The sequence below is a fragment of the Sinocyclocheilus rhinocerous genome, unplaced genomic scaffold (genome assembly GCF_001515625.1).
Source record: "Sinocyclocheilus rhinocerous isolate Xijiao unplaced genomic scaffold, SAMN03320098_v1.1 scaffold1160, whole genome shotgun sequence".
NCBI lineage: Eukaryota > Metazoa > Chordata > Actinopteri > Cypriniformes > Cyprinidae > Sinocyclocheilus > Sinocyclocheilus rhinocerous.
In genome coordinates, this window is record NW_015635060.1 from 494,063 (window position 1) to 510,526 (window position 16,464).

Here is a 16,464-nt window from a genome sequence, read left to right on the forward strand (position 1 = left end):
GCTCTGTCACTGCTCTCCCCACAAACATCAGCAGGAAAGTAAAACACTGATATTGATTTAATGGGAACCATTTCTATAGAGACTTCTCGGGACCTTTAGCAAGTTCTGTTCAGCACCCTTTCTTTTGATGCTACAAATTGATTTGTCAATGAGGGGAAGTGTATGCACCCAAGCAGCATGATCCAACTCTTTGAGTTTTACCAGACACTATATAACAGGGAGCCTCAACTAGCCCTATAAAGAACCACTAGGTATAGGTATAAAGAACTACTGGCCTAAGCCTTTTAAAAGTTGTATTTTTCCTTATGTAAGCTAGAAGTAACCATTTTAAACAAACAGGCCTCTTGTGTATATCCTGAGTGTTCCCAAACTCCAGCAGCCACTCATTGCACACAGAAAGCACTGGCTCTCTAAAGAGCAATGCACATTAAACTTCAAATGATCTCATTCCAACTGAGAATTTGGAGCACTTTTAAATTGGCTCCCATTATCAGAGTGACTCATTTCATGTACGGGCTACACAAAGTCATTACCAGAATTCTCACCACAGTGTCAACCCAAACTGGCTGTCTAAATGTACCCTGTCCCATTAAAAAAAATGGATAATGTAATTTATATTTAAAGTATTTTGCATTTTAAAACAGATAAGATTGTATTTTTTAATAATGGGAAAAAACGATATAGTCTACATCGGTAATACTATCTGCTATCAATAAGAATTATGCGTGAGATACCCTTCACAGGTAATGCGCCAATGTATTCAAACATTCGTATGAGTTGGTCCTTGACAAGTTATTAAAGATAAGGACTATGAGGAGTCCCTCAGGATTCTAGTGTCATCCTTTATATTAATGATTTCCTGGAGAGAGAAACTTGTTCTGCACAGAATTCATTTTGCCAAAGCTTTGCTTTGTTTGATCGACATCCTCTTTGTTCCAAAGAGTTTGCATTTGTCATCCTCCAGCAGCACAGGTAATGATCAGACTGCATGATAATCATATCCACTGTCACTCCAAAAAGTATGACATATTATACATTACTCCATTTTTCTTTCACATGAGAGACTTTTTCCCCATTGACAATAGACTGTGATTGCATGCCCCCCCCTGAAGGATGGATACTGAGTTGATACTTTAGCTGATACTGGTAATTATTAACTCCTGTGCTCAATCAAATCTTTTATATTTTTATTTTTTTACAGAAATTCATCAGTGGTACATACGTCTGGTGGGTATTGTAGCTTTTTGTGCCCAGATGTAACTAAACCAAGCTGCATAAAACAGCTTACACCAGACTAGTTTGCTAGTCTCCAGGTCTGACCAGGTTTGCTGGTTTTAGAGTCCTCTGACAAGCAAGACCATCTGTACACTAGTTCGGACAGGCTGTTACAATGTTCTGCCAGTAGGTGGCAAAATTTAAAGTGTGCATTCAATGGACACTTTAATATCTCATGATGCCGTGAGAGAGGATTTGTGAATGGTGGTGAAACAAAGCAACTGACACCGTAAGTCACATGACAATGACAACATGATGAATGTAGTAACTCCAGATTACATTTATAATACAAACATTCATACTATATACTGTATATTCCCGGCCAACGCATTTCCTCAGGGGGAAGTCGTGGCCTAATGGTTAGAGAGTCGGACTCGTAATCCAAAGGTTGTCAACCCAAACTGGCTGTCTAAATGTACCCTGTCCCATTAAAAAAAATGGATAATGTAATTTATATTTAAAGTATTTTGCATTTTAAAACAGATAAGATTGTATTTTTTAATAATGGGAAAAAACGATATAGTCTACATCGGTAATACTATCTGCTATCAATAAGAATTATGCGTGAGATACCCTTCACAGGTAATGCGCCAATGTATTCAAACATTCGTATGAGTTGGTCCTTGACAAGTTATTAAAGATAAGGACTATGAGGAGTCCCTCAGGATTCTAGTGTCATCCTTTATATTAATGATTTCCTGGAGAGAGAAACTTGTTCTGCACAGAATTCATTTTGCCAAAGCTTTGCTTTGTTTGATCGACATCCTCTTTGTTCCAAAGAGTTTGCATTTGTCATCCTCCAGCAGCACAGGTAATGATCAGACTGCATGATAATCATATCCACTGTCACTCCAAAAACTATGACATATCATACATTACTCCATTTTTCTTTCTCATGAGACAGTTTTTCCCATTGACAATAGACTGTGATTACATGGCCCCTGAAGGATGGATATTATCTTGAGCTGTATTGGTAATTAACACCTGTGCTCAAACACCTTTTTTTCCAGAATTTCATCAGTGGTACATAAGTCTGGTGGGTATTTTAGCTTTTTGCGCCCAGGTGTAACTAAATCAAGCTGCTAGTCTTCAAGTCTGGTCAGATTTGCTGGTTTTAGGGTCATCTGTCAAGCAAAACCATCTGAACACTAGTTCGGACCTGTTACAATATTCTGCCAGTAGGTGGCGACAAATTACTGTCTTTATGAGTGAGTCATGGATTCATTCCTACAAACATTTTGTTAAAAAAAAATTGTATGTGTACTGTACAGAGTAGTATGTCACAGTAACTCACAGTATATTCATAAAACAGTAGGCAACAAGTACCCAGATGGCCTATGCTATTGGCAAAATTTGAAGTGTGCATCCAATGGACACTTTACTATCCCATGATGCCACGAGAGAGGATTGTTAATGGTGGTGGCCACATGACAGTGACAACATGATGAATGTATTACCTCCAGAATACATTTATACTACAAACATACATGCTATATTCTGTACTTTTTTAATGGTTATCAGGTAATTACTTACTACCGGAACTTACTACAGTACTCAAGAGGGCATGCAATTTCAGACACATCAATGATTATTCACTAAATCTTTAATTCAACTGATTTGTTCAAAAACATTGATTGATTAAGTAACGAAACAATTGTATGTTCTTAAGGGTGAGTGACGGAATATCTCATTCAACTGATTCATTCAAACCACTGATTCATCCAGGAACAAAAATGAGTGTCCTTGAAAGTGAGTCACTGAATCTTTCATTTAGGAACAAAACAAATGACCATCCTTAAGAGTGAGTCATGGAATCTTTCAAACCATTGACTGTCATTTTGAGTGAGTCAGTGATCAATTTACTCAAGTGGATCTTTCAAAAACCCTGATTCATTCAGTATCAAATCCCATTATATACACTATACAACGTATATATTTAGAATTAACGAAAATATAATTCTTGTAAAAAACTGATTAAAACATTAGGAGATAAGATTAAAAATGATTGCACAACCACCCAGAAGATTGCAATATCCACTGAGAATATAAAATAAATTAAACAAAAGAAGAAAGTAGTAAGAGTCTTTAAAACATTTGAGCTTCCATGGTGACTCCTGGATTTAGTGCTCTGTTGAGAATGTCTTGTGTTGTTCACTGTGAACATACGCTGGATTGACTGAACTTACTCCCTGACACATTTTTGGAACCAATAATCTTGAGTAAGAAGAGTTCAAGGTTTATGTGACAGTACGTTAACGCATCATTCTGGAATAAACCCCAGTTAATTCTGCTTTGGCGTTGTTTGGCACTATTTTCATTTGCGGAGCAAAAACAGGCAAAGTAACTATTAGTATTATGTCTAAAAATGTTAAGCAACTCAATTTTAACGTCTTATTTATTGAACTGTTGTATAAAAGCAATATCACACTCACAATTGTGTTGTGTTTCCAAAAGTAATCACAGCACTCTTGTTTGTGATATTGCTTAAATATTAGCATATTAAAGGCAGAGTAAGCGATTTCTGGTAGCCAATGTTGATATTTGAAATCACCAAAACAAACACGCCCCTACCCCAAAAGGGTCTTGCCCCTATTTTGATAGCTCCGCCCCATATATACGTACGCAACCCAGGCAACGATTAGTTCTGTGAAACAAAGCAAAACCAATGTTACACCGTGTCTACGGACGTGAGTGGCGCGGCGCAACAAATCCCGACAGAAAACTGCTGCCGGGTTCTATTTATGACGTGCTGACACCGATTTCAAATGGTTTTCAACGGTCGTTTGACCTCTTTCTCGCGTCCAGTGTAGGCAGACTTTAGTTGTTGTAGACACGGTGTTACTCACCTATTGAGAAGAAACAAAGCAACCTCGGCGTCCGATCGCAGGCCTCCGCTCCTTGAGTTCTCTCCAGCACTGGAAAGCTGATCCAATATTTTACACGGGTCCTACTTCTTGCCTTATCGTTCCGCAGACGTTTTCCTCTTTTGTTTTTTATCCGCCATCTCTATCTTTCTGTCGCTCGGCTCGGCTAATGTCCGTCCCATGCACTGAAAGCTCTCTCCTCCACATCACGAGTAGACACGCCCCTTATTGCTGATTGGCTACAAGTTTGTTTTGCTATTCGGCCCGAATCAGTTTTCTAAAGTGTTTTTGAAAAATCACATACCCTGCCTTTAAGTGAACGGCTTCAATTACAAAGGCTAAAAAAAAGACCATCACCTCCAAAATTGCCCCACCAGGAATATAACAAACTAAGCACACATTTTCCTTGAACTAAAACAGCATGACAGCAACACTGCATAGTTATACTACAGAACAAAACATCACTCTGTGATGTCTACATGATAGCTATGACTCATCATCCTCATCCTCATGCAGACTACACAGTCAAAGAACTTCACAGGAGCTCTACAGCGATGGATGCATGTGTACACTCAAACCCATCGTGATTACAAGGAGTTTGCTCAATGATTTGGCTCTAAACAAACACATTTGTTCAGTATTTGTTCATGGTGTGGAAATCAGACACAGAAATCCTCAGTGGTCTCCTCTGTCCCAGTACAGCTGCTGTGAAACTTTGCTCTAAATTAACAGCTATAAAGAGCCACCGGTTGTACGACTTCCCAGTTTTACTGGGCCATTTCTAAGGTTAAGTGACTCATAATGTTCACAAAAGCTTAATGTTACAGAATTTCATTTGTTTGATGAAAATGTCCAGCAGCTTAGTAACAAAGTAAAATAAATAAATAAATAAAAACAGCTGTTCCTTTCCTGTTTGGTTGGAGTCTCAAAATCTTGTTATGCTCCATTTTCATCACAATGTTATCTAGTTAACATTCGCTTTCAACTTAATGGCTGAAGCCACTTATCCATAGAAGAAGAGGCATGCATAATTAATGGTATAATAATCATTAAAAAGATTAGGTTATTGATGCCACTCTATACATAATCTATAATTGCTTATTTCTTTCTCATAGAAAATGGCCTGAGAAGTTAACACCCTTTCTTGATTATCTCCTTTGATGAGTTCTCAAGACTAAGTGCCAGGTGCTGTACCATATCCAGACAAGCTGCAGTTTCCCTGCCAACAGTGGGCAAGAGAATAATTAACTCTGCGTCCCAATTAGAAAGACACAATCCTGGGAGAGCATTGAAAGACGTGAACCAAATAAGGTAGAGTATACTCAACAGGAGTGGCCCGAAAGGCCCAGATAAATACATTAGAATGAGAAAGGAATCAGATAAAAGACACAATAAAGAATAGAGGGCAAGATGGACGCAAATCTAAGGCAAATGAAAAGAGGCCGATGGTATAACAGCTCTCCAGTAATGTCCATTTCATTTATTTCTGCCCTCGGTTTCGCTTTCAAAGAGCTCTGAGGTTACGATACGAGCTTACTTAATAAACACTGTGCTGTAGAATCTGTATTATATACTGCTTGGCCTACTAAAATATAGTAAGTAAAGCAGTAGGCATCATTATAAATTTCACACATAAAAAGGTCACACTGCATATCGGGAAACAAACAAGGTTGTTTTGCATATTTCATCCAAATTTGGCTAAAAAACGTATTGAAAAATTTATTAACTTTTGGCAAGTTAAAAAATCGTCACTGAAAACTAAAGGTCAAGTCGAATACATTGCATTGTGGGAAATAGCACTGGGTATGCAGTACATAAGCTTGTATACTGCTCATTTTGGCAAGTGCTGTAGGTCTTCTAATTATACTGTACATACTATATATTCAATAAATCAATAAATATAGTGGCTTGTTAGCAAAAAGACAGTAAGACCAAAATAACACATAACAAAAGAGTTGAGGAAAAGGTGATTTAGCCTGATTTACACAAACACCCAATTAATGCCACTGAGAGGGAAGACAAATCAATTATGTAGTAACTAATCATGAATTCTATTGGCAAAAATCTGCTTGTGAGTTATTTATTATGGTAGGCCTCTGGGGTGGCCTGTTTTAATAGGGTGAATTGTCTATCTTGATTTAGTAAGTTACTTTCTCTTTTTTAACTGTATAAAGGTGATTCGAAATCCAATTAACACTAAATCTCATCCTCGTGAGATATTTAATGGGTTAGAAAAACCGCATTGAACAGGACACAATTTATTATCATTTGAGTATAAAGGAAAGATGGTTAATTGTACATTCAGTAATTTTTAAATATGCTGTAAGTGATTCCGGTGCTTGGAAGAATGTTAATGATTAATAGTAGCTTGCATATTAGTTAAACCTGCCATTGGTTTTTAAGAAAGAGGAATGAACCAAGTTAATTTGTTTCATTTGTTGCGTGTTCCTGCAGCATTGCCCTCCAAGGAAGTACTAAACCACAAAATACACTCAAAATAATGCATAAAAGTCTCTTTAAAATGCATAGAGTATGACAGCTAACAATATATTGGTTCAATCTATTATGTAGGTCCCCCCAAAGACCTCTTTGTTTAAACAATGTTTTATGAAAATGAGTTAATAAACCTGACTACACAATCAAATGATCGCAGCAGACTATAGAAGCACAATGTCACTGAGTTTGAACTTAACCTGACACCACTTGCAGGATTCGGGCTTGTTTTGACCGATCTTTACAATGTTCTGAAGGATTGAGGTGACAGATCTGATTTTACCTTATATTATCTGGCTCGCACCTGCATGCAGCCGGAGTTTGGCCTTAACATCTCTGTTGTCAGCGTGTAATGTGATATAAGCTGGGCAGTTCGCAGCAGAACACGAGATTGGTAAGTCCATGGCAGACAGGAAGTCAATATCTAAACAGCAGTCAAGCTAGGACCAGCCAGAAAAGGACCAACTTGGAATTAGAAAAAATTAGAAGGCAAAATGGAGGGCATAAGAAGGGGGGGGGGGATTCCAATGAGGTATTTTCACTCTGATTCAATGTTAATTGCAAATAATGCTATGTTAGGTCCTTAACAAATCATGCTGTTGTTCTATTCTTATTCAGATCATCATCCTATTGTGATTTACAGGAGAGCAGCACATGCTCTGACTCATTTAGATCACCTCTCATCAATGCACTGAGGCAGAAGCTCACACAGCCACCACAAGTCATCAGTGAAATCAGTGGCATTTATTATTTTTTGGATTGCATCCCTGCTGATTTCCATGATAGCACAGCTGTGCTGCTTTTTGTTCTTTTTGATTCTTTTTTTGGGCTGGGCGAAATGAAAAACAATCGATTCAGACCACTGCTGGACCATTGGAAATGTTGTTTCTCTTTAGACGGCCCTTATACTGAACAACCTGAAAACAATGGAAATTGACCCAGCCAGTTAATCCAAATGACCCCAATTTAGCCAGCTCGTTGAAATGTTTTGCGCTTTCCAGATAGGCTGTCGATTTATTAGTGGTGGGGATTTTCCAGTGAAGTATTCTGAAAGTTAAACTTCGACAAGTGACCTTTATGAGTGAGTGATTGTGCCATTAACTTAACCAATTCCTGCAACATACAGAGTCATTAATTAACTAAACTAGTACAGTAGCCTTTATGAATGAGTCATTGAATCATTCACTCAACCAACTCGTTCTAAAACACCAATTCATTCAGAAGTAACTTAGTATCTCATAATTTTGACTTTTTATCTAATAATTATGATTTTTTTATTTCATAATTGACTTAGTTATAATTATGATACGTCGATATGTCAAATCTGACTTATGTCGAAGTCATAATTATGTGTCAAAACAAATCAATTATGACAAAAAAATTGAGATAGTAAATCATAATTATGAGTTCAAATCATAACAAAAATACGCATCAGTTGTATGTCAAATTATATTATTATGCCATAATTATTAATTTCTTATAGTTATGACTTGGTACGTCAAAGCCACAGGCTCTTACAGTGACAGTAAATTCTTAATTTGTAATATTAAGTGTGTGCATTAATTATTTTCATGTCCCGACAGTCTAAAGCTGATTTTTAATCTAAAGATATCAGTTTCCTTTATGGTTAGCTCTGAAACTAAAACAAATTTTCCAAAACATGTACTGGCTTCACAGCCCTGATAGGACTGCGAAGGACGGCAAGAAAAAATGATGAATTAAACATACACCATCTAGAGTGCTGTAGACTAATGCAATTGAGAAAATGTCCTCACCACCATCGACCCAGCTTGTCTAGAATTCACCTGCAGTGCATCCTCATCCTCTTCATTTAGTCAAGCCTTAGTCTATTGATATCATCATTTCTCTCACTTCACCAGAGGCTCTCCAGAATCGTAATTATGACAGCACTCGGGCTCGGCCTCGGATTGCACTTCCGAACGCTGTCAGTAATAGGCCATTTAACGGGCCTCATTCGCTGAGCTCCGCCGCAGCCAATCAGACGCCAGAACCGTGTCAGTTCCTGCCTCCAGGCTCAAGCTCACCTCTTCAGACTGACATTTATGGGTTTGAGATGGAGCCTGGAGGACCATCACAACTAAGACGAGTCTTAAAGATGGACTCTGTGTGAGTGGGTTTTATTTAGTTCTGTCGAAGGGACCTAAAGGCTCGGAGGCAACAGCTGTTGCCGCAGCTAACTGTGACTAATGTTGCAAAGCTGTGGATGTGGAAGCGAGGAATGCAAAGCCCTATACCTTCTGTTGTGATAATCCTACAGCAATGCTACAGTACAGCGAGCGATGATTTGTATGGTGTTGCTTTTTGTAAAGAAGCCAGTACGCAACGCACATTGACATCGATGAGCTCAAATGTACTGTAAATCCACCAAAAGAATGGCTAATGTATTCCTAAACATTTGCATAGTTTTACATTTTTATGGATCGTGTCATGTTGCTGCCTTGGTCCGTGGGTTAGTATTTGACCAGATACGCCTATCTAGGTCAGTGAAGGAGCGGAGGAGTTCCCATGGCAATGTGGCCGTGTAAATTTAGTCATCGACCTGCGTGCGCCTTTCTCTCTGCCACTAGCGTTGAACTCTGGCTCTCATCCGTTTGTTTTGAGGACAAAGCGTGTGTCATCATTGATGAGGTGGTGGATGTTATCAACACAGGCGTGTAGGTAATATCACCGCTGATTATTCTAAACTCAGAGGTCGTATTTGCGGACGCTGTAATGGCTCAAATAATTCTCATCACTCTGGACCCGTGGCCCTCAGAGATTGTGACACAGCGCTGCAGTTGTGTTTCTGACCCTGCATGTTTCTGGGTCAGCGTGCAGTTATCAGTTCTGTAGTTCTGGCATAAGCGAGAGTACAGAACAGCATCCCGCAGCGCCTTGGATAGTGTAGGCGGGTCTTTTCTTGCTGTGGCTAAATATCCAAGTTGAATCATGACCTCCAAGTCTGACCCAAATGCAACAACCAACACATTAGTAAGATCTGAAGCCGTACGCTCTTACGCAACCCCATCATTAGAACGCGAGACTAAATTCAATGCGGTACAACTGTGAAAGATATTACTGAGGGAAAGCAACTGAAATTAAATCTGATACCTCTAAGGCAAAGAATCCTTTTAGTCATTTGATTTGCCTCTCTTACTTAAACGTTAAGAATATCATAGTTTCTGCAAGTGAAATGTCTTTTAAATCACATTAGAGTGGAAACAACAGAGAATGGCTCATTTTTGGAGACAACACTGGGTTTTTGTACAGGTTGTAACACCTGTATGGTTTCTTGTAATGCAACAAAGTCTGATAATGTTTGGAACGGGGCAGCCAAGATTGGTTTTCTTATAAGGAGATAACACCAAGACCTTGCTGAAGGCTATGGCATGTTAAATCCAATTTTCAAACTGGGGGAGGCTAATGGATTGTACGAAAAACAAGGAAGACAATCATTTTGGGATTAGAGATCCTCCTGTCAGATGCATAAATACATCTGTATAAATCATTCCATTCCACATCCATAAAACCAATCATGAACAGATACAAAAAAAGCTTATGAAAGCACAAACCATCAGTAGAAACACTTTTTGCCAAGTTTCCACTGGCAGGTGGACAGCTAGCTGTGAGGTAACAAAGATCAGCAGGTTTTAGGATGGAAGCATACATAACACGCTGGGAGATTTGAGCGGGTGCCGTCGGAGGTTAAGCTGATTAAGACTGTCCTGCATTGCCGGTTCTGTCTAGGGTCCAGCACAGGTATTAAAAGAACAAACAATCAGATTTTGACAATACAATCTCATGAAAAAAGGTAACTTTATAATATTTTGGCAAATTTTTTGGTGATGATATGAATTTTACATATGAATTTTTTACGCTTTAAGTCTTATGAAAAGATAAAGTAAAATGTAAGCATGAAGTGTCATCTCTACACCTAACCTAAGCAAAAAAGTCTGCAATTGCAAAAAAGTCGAAATTGTCAAAAAGTCTAAATAGTTACGAATCACCATGAGTGTGTTCAATTTTTAATTCATACTGTAAGTACAAAATGTGCATTGTCTTGAAAACTTCAATTTCAGTCAACTTGTACAGTCAATTCAGTCTTCATAGGACGTTACATAGGTGAGATGCGACTGTCAAATGATCTCCCAAAGGAACAGGCTTTCGCATCTGCCAGTCTTTCTTGGCAAAATTGATGGAGACAGCAGCTCCCTGAAATATAAATATGTACTCTGAGTACCTTAAGTGTCGATCTAATCAATAAGCCTGTGGGAGATCACTGTCACATTACATATGAGGCCGGAATGCTCTCACTAAATAAATGGAAGGGAATGTCTCCGATTGGCTCAGCAGGAGTTCAGACTTCCCAGAAGGGGAGGGAATTGACAGGAGGTTACCCACTAATTCAGAGATCCTTGTCAATCACTGTTGGACAACAAATACATGACTCTAATTAGAACAGCACCAACAGAGTTTTTTTTAAATTTTTTTATAAAGCAGTACAATTGATTTAATCTTGACCAGAGGCATAGTTCACCTCAAATAAATCTTTCATTCTCTTTCTGTCATTTAGTTTCAGGGTCATCAATTTAAACTTTTTTTTTTTCACTGAACATGAAAGGAAAGTTTTGAAGTGGCTCTTTTCAAAAAGCACCATGAAGTAGTCAATATGACTTGTGCATTATATTACAGGTCTTCTGAAGCCATTTAATGGCTGTAGCTTGAAAACAGCTCTCAAATATGGGGCTTATGATGCAGGCTGAATGTCTATAACATCAAACATTCTCGCATATCTCATGATCAAACACCATGATGTCCAGCCTGGTGAAGATTTTCAGTCAATAATGGATACATTTCAGCTTGTTCATCACACAAAGCTGTTGTATGGCTTCAGAAGACTTTGAATATGCAGCCAAAGTCACATGGTCTACACTGGTCATTTTTGAGCTTGACATACCCTTTTTATTTATTTATTTATTTATTAGATGAAAAAATATTGCTTCATATTTCTCCTCTTCAAAAGAAGAGTTTCTGTAGATGTTCTGTAACATTGAAGATGTATTTACTGTTACTTTTGACCAACTTGATGCATCCTTGCTGAATAAAATAATTTCTTCTTATTCAACAACAACAACAAAAAAATCTTTAAAAGTATACATCACCCTTATTACTACAGTTTTGCATCCACATCAATGGTTGTTACAGAAATAATACAGAAATATTTTAGAGACCTAATGCAAAAACACTGTGGCTTAAAAGAGGCATATGTGCAAGCTGCAAGTGGCGAGGAAAGCAGGCACTCCTGTGGACAGCACACATCAGTGCTGATTGCAGCTCACAGTACTTCCTGATTATGCTACCATGGGCTGACAGTGGCATGACTTCTCCTGTAGCGTCCTTCTTTCTGTAGGGAACACCTGAGTACAGTCCCCTACTGGAGTGGAAACCGGCGTGTGTCAAACTTTCCGAACCCCTGCCAAGGAACACATATGTCCACCTGTTTGCTTGCTAGCCAGACCTTGAGGCAAAGGGATAGATATCAACATGGAGTTTTAGCTGTATTTCTTTCTCTATTTTTATAGGTCTCCTATGCAGCCCACAGAAAAGTGATTCACAGACAGAAGAAAACGTTCGGTCATACAGAACACATCTCACTGGAATGCTGCTGCAGAGTCTGGTCAAGAATGATAGGTCATGGTTGAATGAAGCTGGACATATTGTTATACTGTCCTCAAGACATGTCTGCATGGATATATTGAACTGTGTCTTTATAACTGAATCAAGGGATATGTTCTAGGCCCTGGATCTGAACAATCTGAAATTGTAATATCACATATTGCATATGCAATATTGACCTTAAGGAACTGAAAGTAAATAAAGCCAATACTCAGTGCTGTTGTAAGATGAAATCCTACTTAGAAACACATCTATCTATCTATCTATCTATCTATCTATCTATCTGTCTGTCTGTCTGTCTGTCTGTCTACAAAAACAACACAAGAAAACAAAAAAAACACAACAAACAGCAACATTTTTGTGTTTGTTGTGTTGTTTTTGTTTTACAAACACAACAAAACAAAAACAAAACAATAAATTTAGTTTTGTTTTGTTTGTTGTGTTGTTTTGTTTTACAAACACAACAAAACAAAAACAAAACAATAAATTTAGTTTTGTTTTGTTTGTTGTGTTGTTTTGTTTTACAAACACAACAAAACAAAACAAAATTCAACAAAACAACAACAACAACGAAAACATGAAACACAAAAATAACACACTTCATATTTTAGAAAAAGGGTTACAATTAGAAATTTAATGAATTTAATTCGACCTTCTGAGGTTCTATCTATCTATCTATCTGTCTGTCTGTCTGTCTGTCTACAAAAACAACACAAGAAAACAAAGCAAAACAAAACAAAAAAAACACAACAAACAGCAACATTTTTGTGTTTGTTGTGTTGTTTTTGTTTTACAAACACAACAAAACAAAAACAAAACAATAAATTTAGTTTTGTTTTGTTTGTTGTGTTGTTTTGTTTTACAAACACAACAAAACAAAACAAAATTCAACAAAAACAACAACAACAACGAAAACATGAAACACAAAAATAACACAACAAAAACAAAACACTTCATATTTTAGAAAAAGGGTTACAATTAGAAATTTAATGAATTTAATTCGACCTTCTGAGGTTGACAATCAACCACTGGATATGCATTTCCTTAAAAAAATAAATACAAATAATAATAAAAAATAAATAAAAGGGTTACCTTTTCGTAACTAAATTCTTCTTATTAATCCTGTATTTTCAAGAAATATAAACAAAGCTTTGAATCTATTTCTTTCCATCCCTTGTTCTCTAAGAATATCTTCAATTTTATTTTCTTCATCCATTTCCTGCCATTTCTGCCTGTATTCATGGTATTTATCACAACAAAACAAAAACAAAACAATAAATTTAGTTTTGTTTTGTTTGTTGTGTTGTTTTGTTTTACAAACACAACAAAACAAAACAAAATTCAACAAAACAACAACAACAACGAAAACATGAAACACAAAAATAACACACTTCATATTTTAGAAAAAGGGTTACAATTAGAAATTTAATGAATTTAATTCGACCTTCTGAGGTTGACAATCAACCACTGGATATGCATTTCATTAAAAAAATAAATAAAAATAATAATAAAAAATAAACTTTTAGGTTTTAAACTTAAGTTTTTATAAAGTTTTAGGTCCTTTTTTGTACCATACTTGTGGAAAGTGTAAGAGGCTAAACAGAGATATACAGACATTACAACAGATCCACTCCGATCACATAAAACTTTTCATTATGTTGTTTTATATTATGAATTCAGTGCAGTGCTGACAACACGGGTTCAATCACATAAGCAAGTGTTAGCTCAATGTACTAAGAGCATTTGGGGAATGCAGATAGATGGCTAAGCAGGATTGGACTGGATGCATGACATTTTGCAACTCCAGGGACAGTAGCCTGCGGCACGTCCGTTCTGTTGCTCAGGATTATTCTCTTGATGTATTGATGCGACATAGTCATTGCTTTCCTTGTGTTCTTACATTAACATCATAAGTTATAGACCAATTAGAACACAGAGAAGCCACAGTGCAGCCATAAAGACACACATAGTCCTCCATAAATCTACTTTGGACCCAGAAAGACCTTTTGTTTTGATCATGGTCTGTGTCCTGCAGGGTTGCGATGTGTCTGTAAATTGCTACTTAGAAGCTCGTAATTTCCATTCAACTTTAAAGCGCCTGCTATGCTAAACGATACAGTCACACAGTTCTGGGGTGGAAATAAAGAAGCTTATAGGCTTTACCTAGCAGGAGCTAGCCACAGACAGCCAGTTTGGCAAATCCCTGCAAATACAACATCTGTGCTAATCAGGTTGCGTTGGAGGTTATGCTGCATTATTGGTCTTATCCATTAGGTTAATAGGATTTACACCATTAGGCTAGCAGACTCTGTGCTGTCTGCTTTAAATTGGGGTCTGTAAGGAACATTATGGACCATATTTGCATTACACAAAGCCCAGAGTGACTCGTGAAATCAAAGCCTCTCAATACAAACACCTTCCGCTAATCTCAGAAACGTATTACTTCCATTAAACTTAATGAAAACATATAGATTACTGCATTTAAAGCCTCCAGGTACTGTATGAAACTCTAGCAGGATTTAATAAATCAAGACCATAAAACATTGAGAACGGGTTTATTTTCCACCACTTATGAGTTCCAACCTAAGATTCATACAGTATTGCGCAGTTTATCAGCAGAAGGTCTCTTAAGCGATCAAATTACAATAAATGTCCAAATGTGATTTTGATATCTTTTGTTTGACAGAAGTATCTTTCAATTTTAATCAGGAAAATGTCATTCAAAAGAAACTCATTTCGTGAGGTCAGTGAGTAGATGAAGAAACCGACAGTCATTGTCTTTTTATCAATACTAGAGAAAGTATCAGGATAACGCTGGCTGTAGAATAGCTATTCTTTGCACATCATTTCTGTTTTTTTCTCATTTCCAAGAGCCTCATTTCATTTTCAAAGCATCAATTTTCTCTACTTTGCCCTCATTTTAATTGCCGTTTTTGCCATCCCTTGTCTCCACTCAAGTGCAATAATGAGATATTAAAATTATGGCATAAAACCAAACTTTTTGGCAGACGCCAACAACAAAAATAGACCTTTTTACTGACATCCGCTTGATAAAGAACAATATTTGCAAAACAGAAACTGTGAGACCTTCCTGTGACACAGCTGATTATTCATGCCTGTCTGACCTTCCCGGAAATTTAATAAAGCCAATCCGAGAAGCACTTCACGGAAATGCTGTTAAACATCAACACGAGTACAGTCCAAGTGGGGAAGTAAAAGTTTTAGGTTACACTAAGAGAGACAACTTTCTCTACAAACAAGAGACTATTCCCTTCCTGTTGACTCTCATTCTTAAATGCTGATCTTTGAGCTTCCTCATCACTTGTCATTCAAATGTTCAAGAGGATGCAGTTGGAAACGTGGGTGGTTTTTGTCATCTCCGCATACAGAGAGAAAAGCCATACACAAGGGGCTGAGCTGGTGGATTGACAGGCGGCACTTAAGCATCCGTGCTGAGCCCGTTTCATGTGCTTTATTCCTACACGTTGAATATTAACAGGAAAAAACATTTAACTACAACTCAACTCCCACAAACTTTCTCTTTTCATTTTTCTCTATGTCTTCAGTTGCTGACACCCTCTACAGTACACGAGTAAGTTCAAGGCATTGCTTAAGAACTGAACTTATGAAATGCCAGTATTTGCATGGGATATGAGATCACAGGATTCTTATTCCAAGGAACAGGACTATCTTTTACCACATTTATATGCAAGGTCTCCTTTGTCCAAACCCCACAAGGCTTGCAAGTAGTTGAATCTAGATTCTACACAGCCCCCTGTGACAATGTCCTTGTTTTCAATGACAGCTTAAATGGTGGGGCGCTTGTCTGATTGTCCAAGGTTAAGATAAGATTGCCAAGGCCAAGCAACCAGGCCTCTTCTGGATCAACCACCAATCGTTCACCTGCAACTAAGACTTGGAATACATGAGGGAGTAAACATAAAATTATAAAAAGTAACATTTACAAAATGTATATTAAGTTAAATTTTTTAGGCTGATCTGTCTCAAAGGTTAATGTCAAAATGACTGCCAATCAAATCAAAGAAGGAAGGGTTTACTGTTCACAGAATCCATGCATGAATTCATGTGAAAGAGTGCAAGATATATGCAAGTACACTCTAAAAAATGCTGGGTTGTTTCAACCCAACTTTGGGTC

At 37.5% G+C, this 16,464-nt stretch overlaps 1 protein-coding gene across 4 annotated transcripts in view; it reads right to left on the reverse strand.

The window, feature by feature from the left end:
• LOC107746562 (leucine zipper protein 2-like) overlaps nucleotides 1-16,464 on the reverse strand; it is a 114,085-nt gene that overhangs the window by 67,045 nt on the left and 30,576 nt on the right. The gene's annotated exons all lie outside the window — the stretch shown is intronic.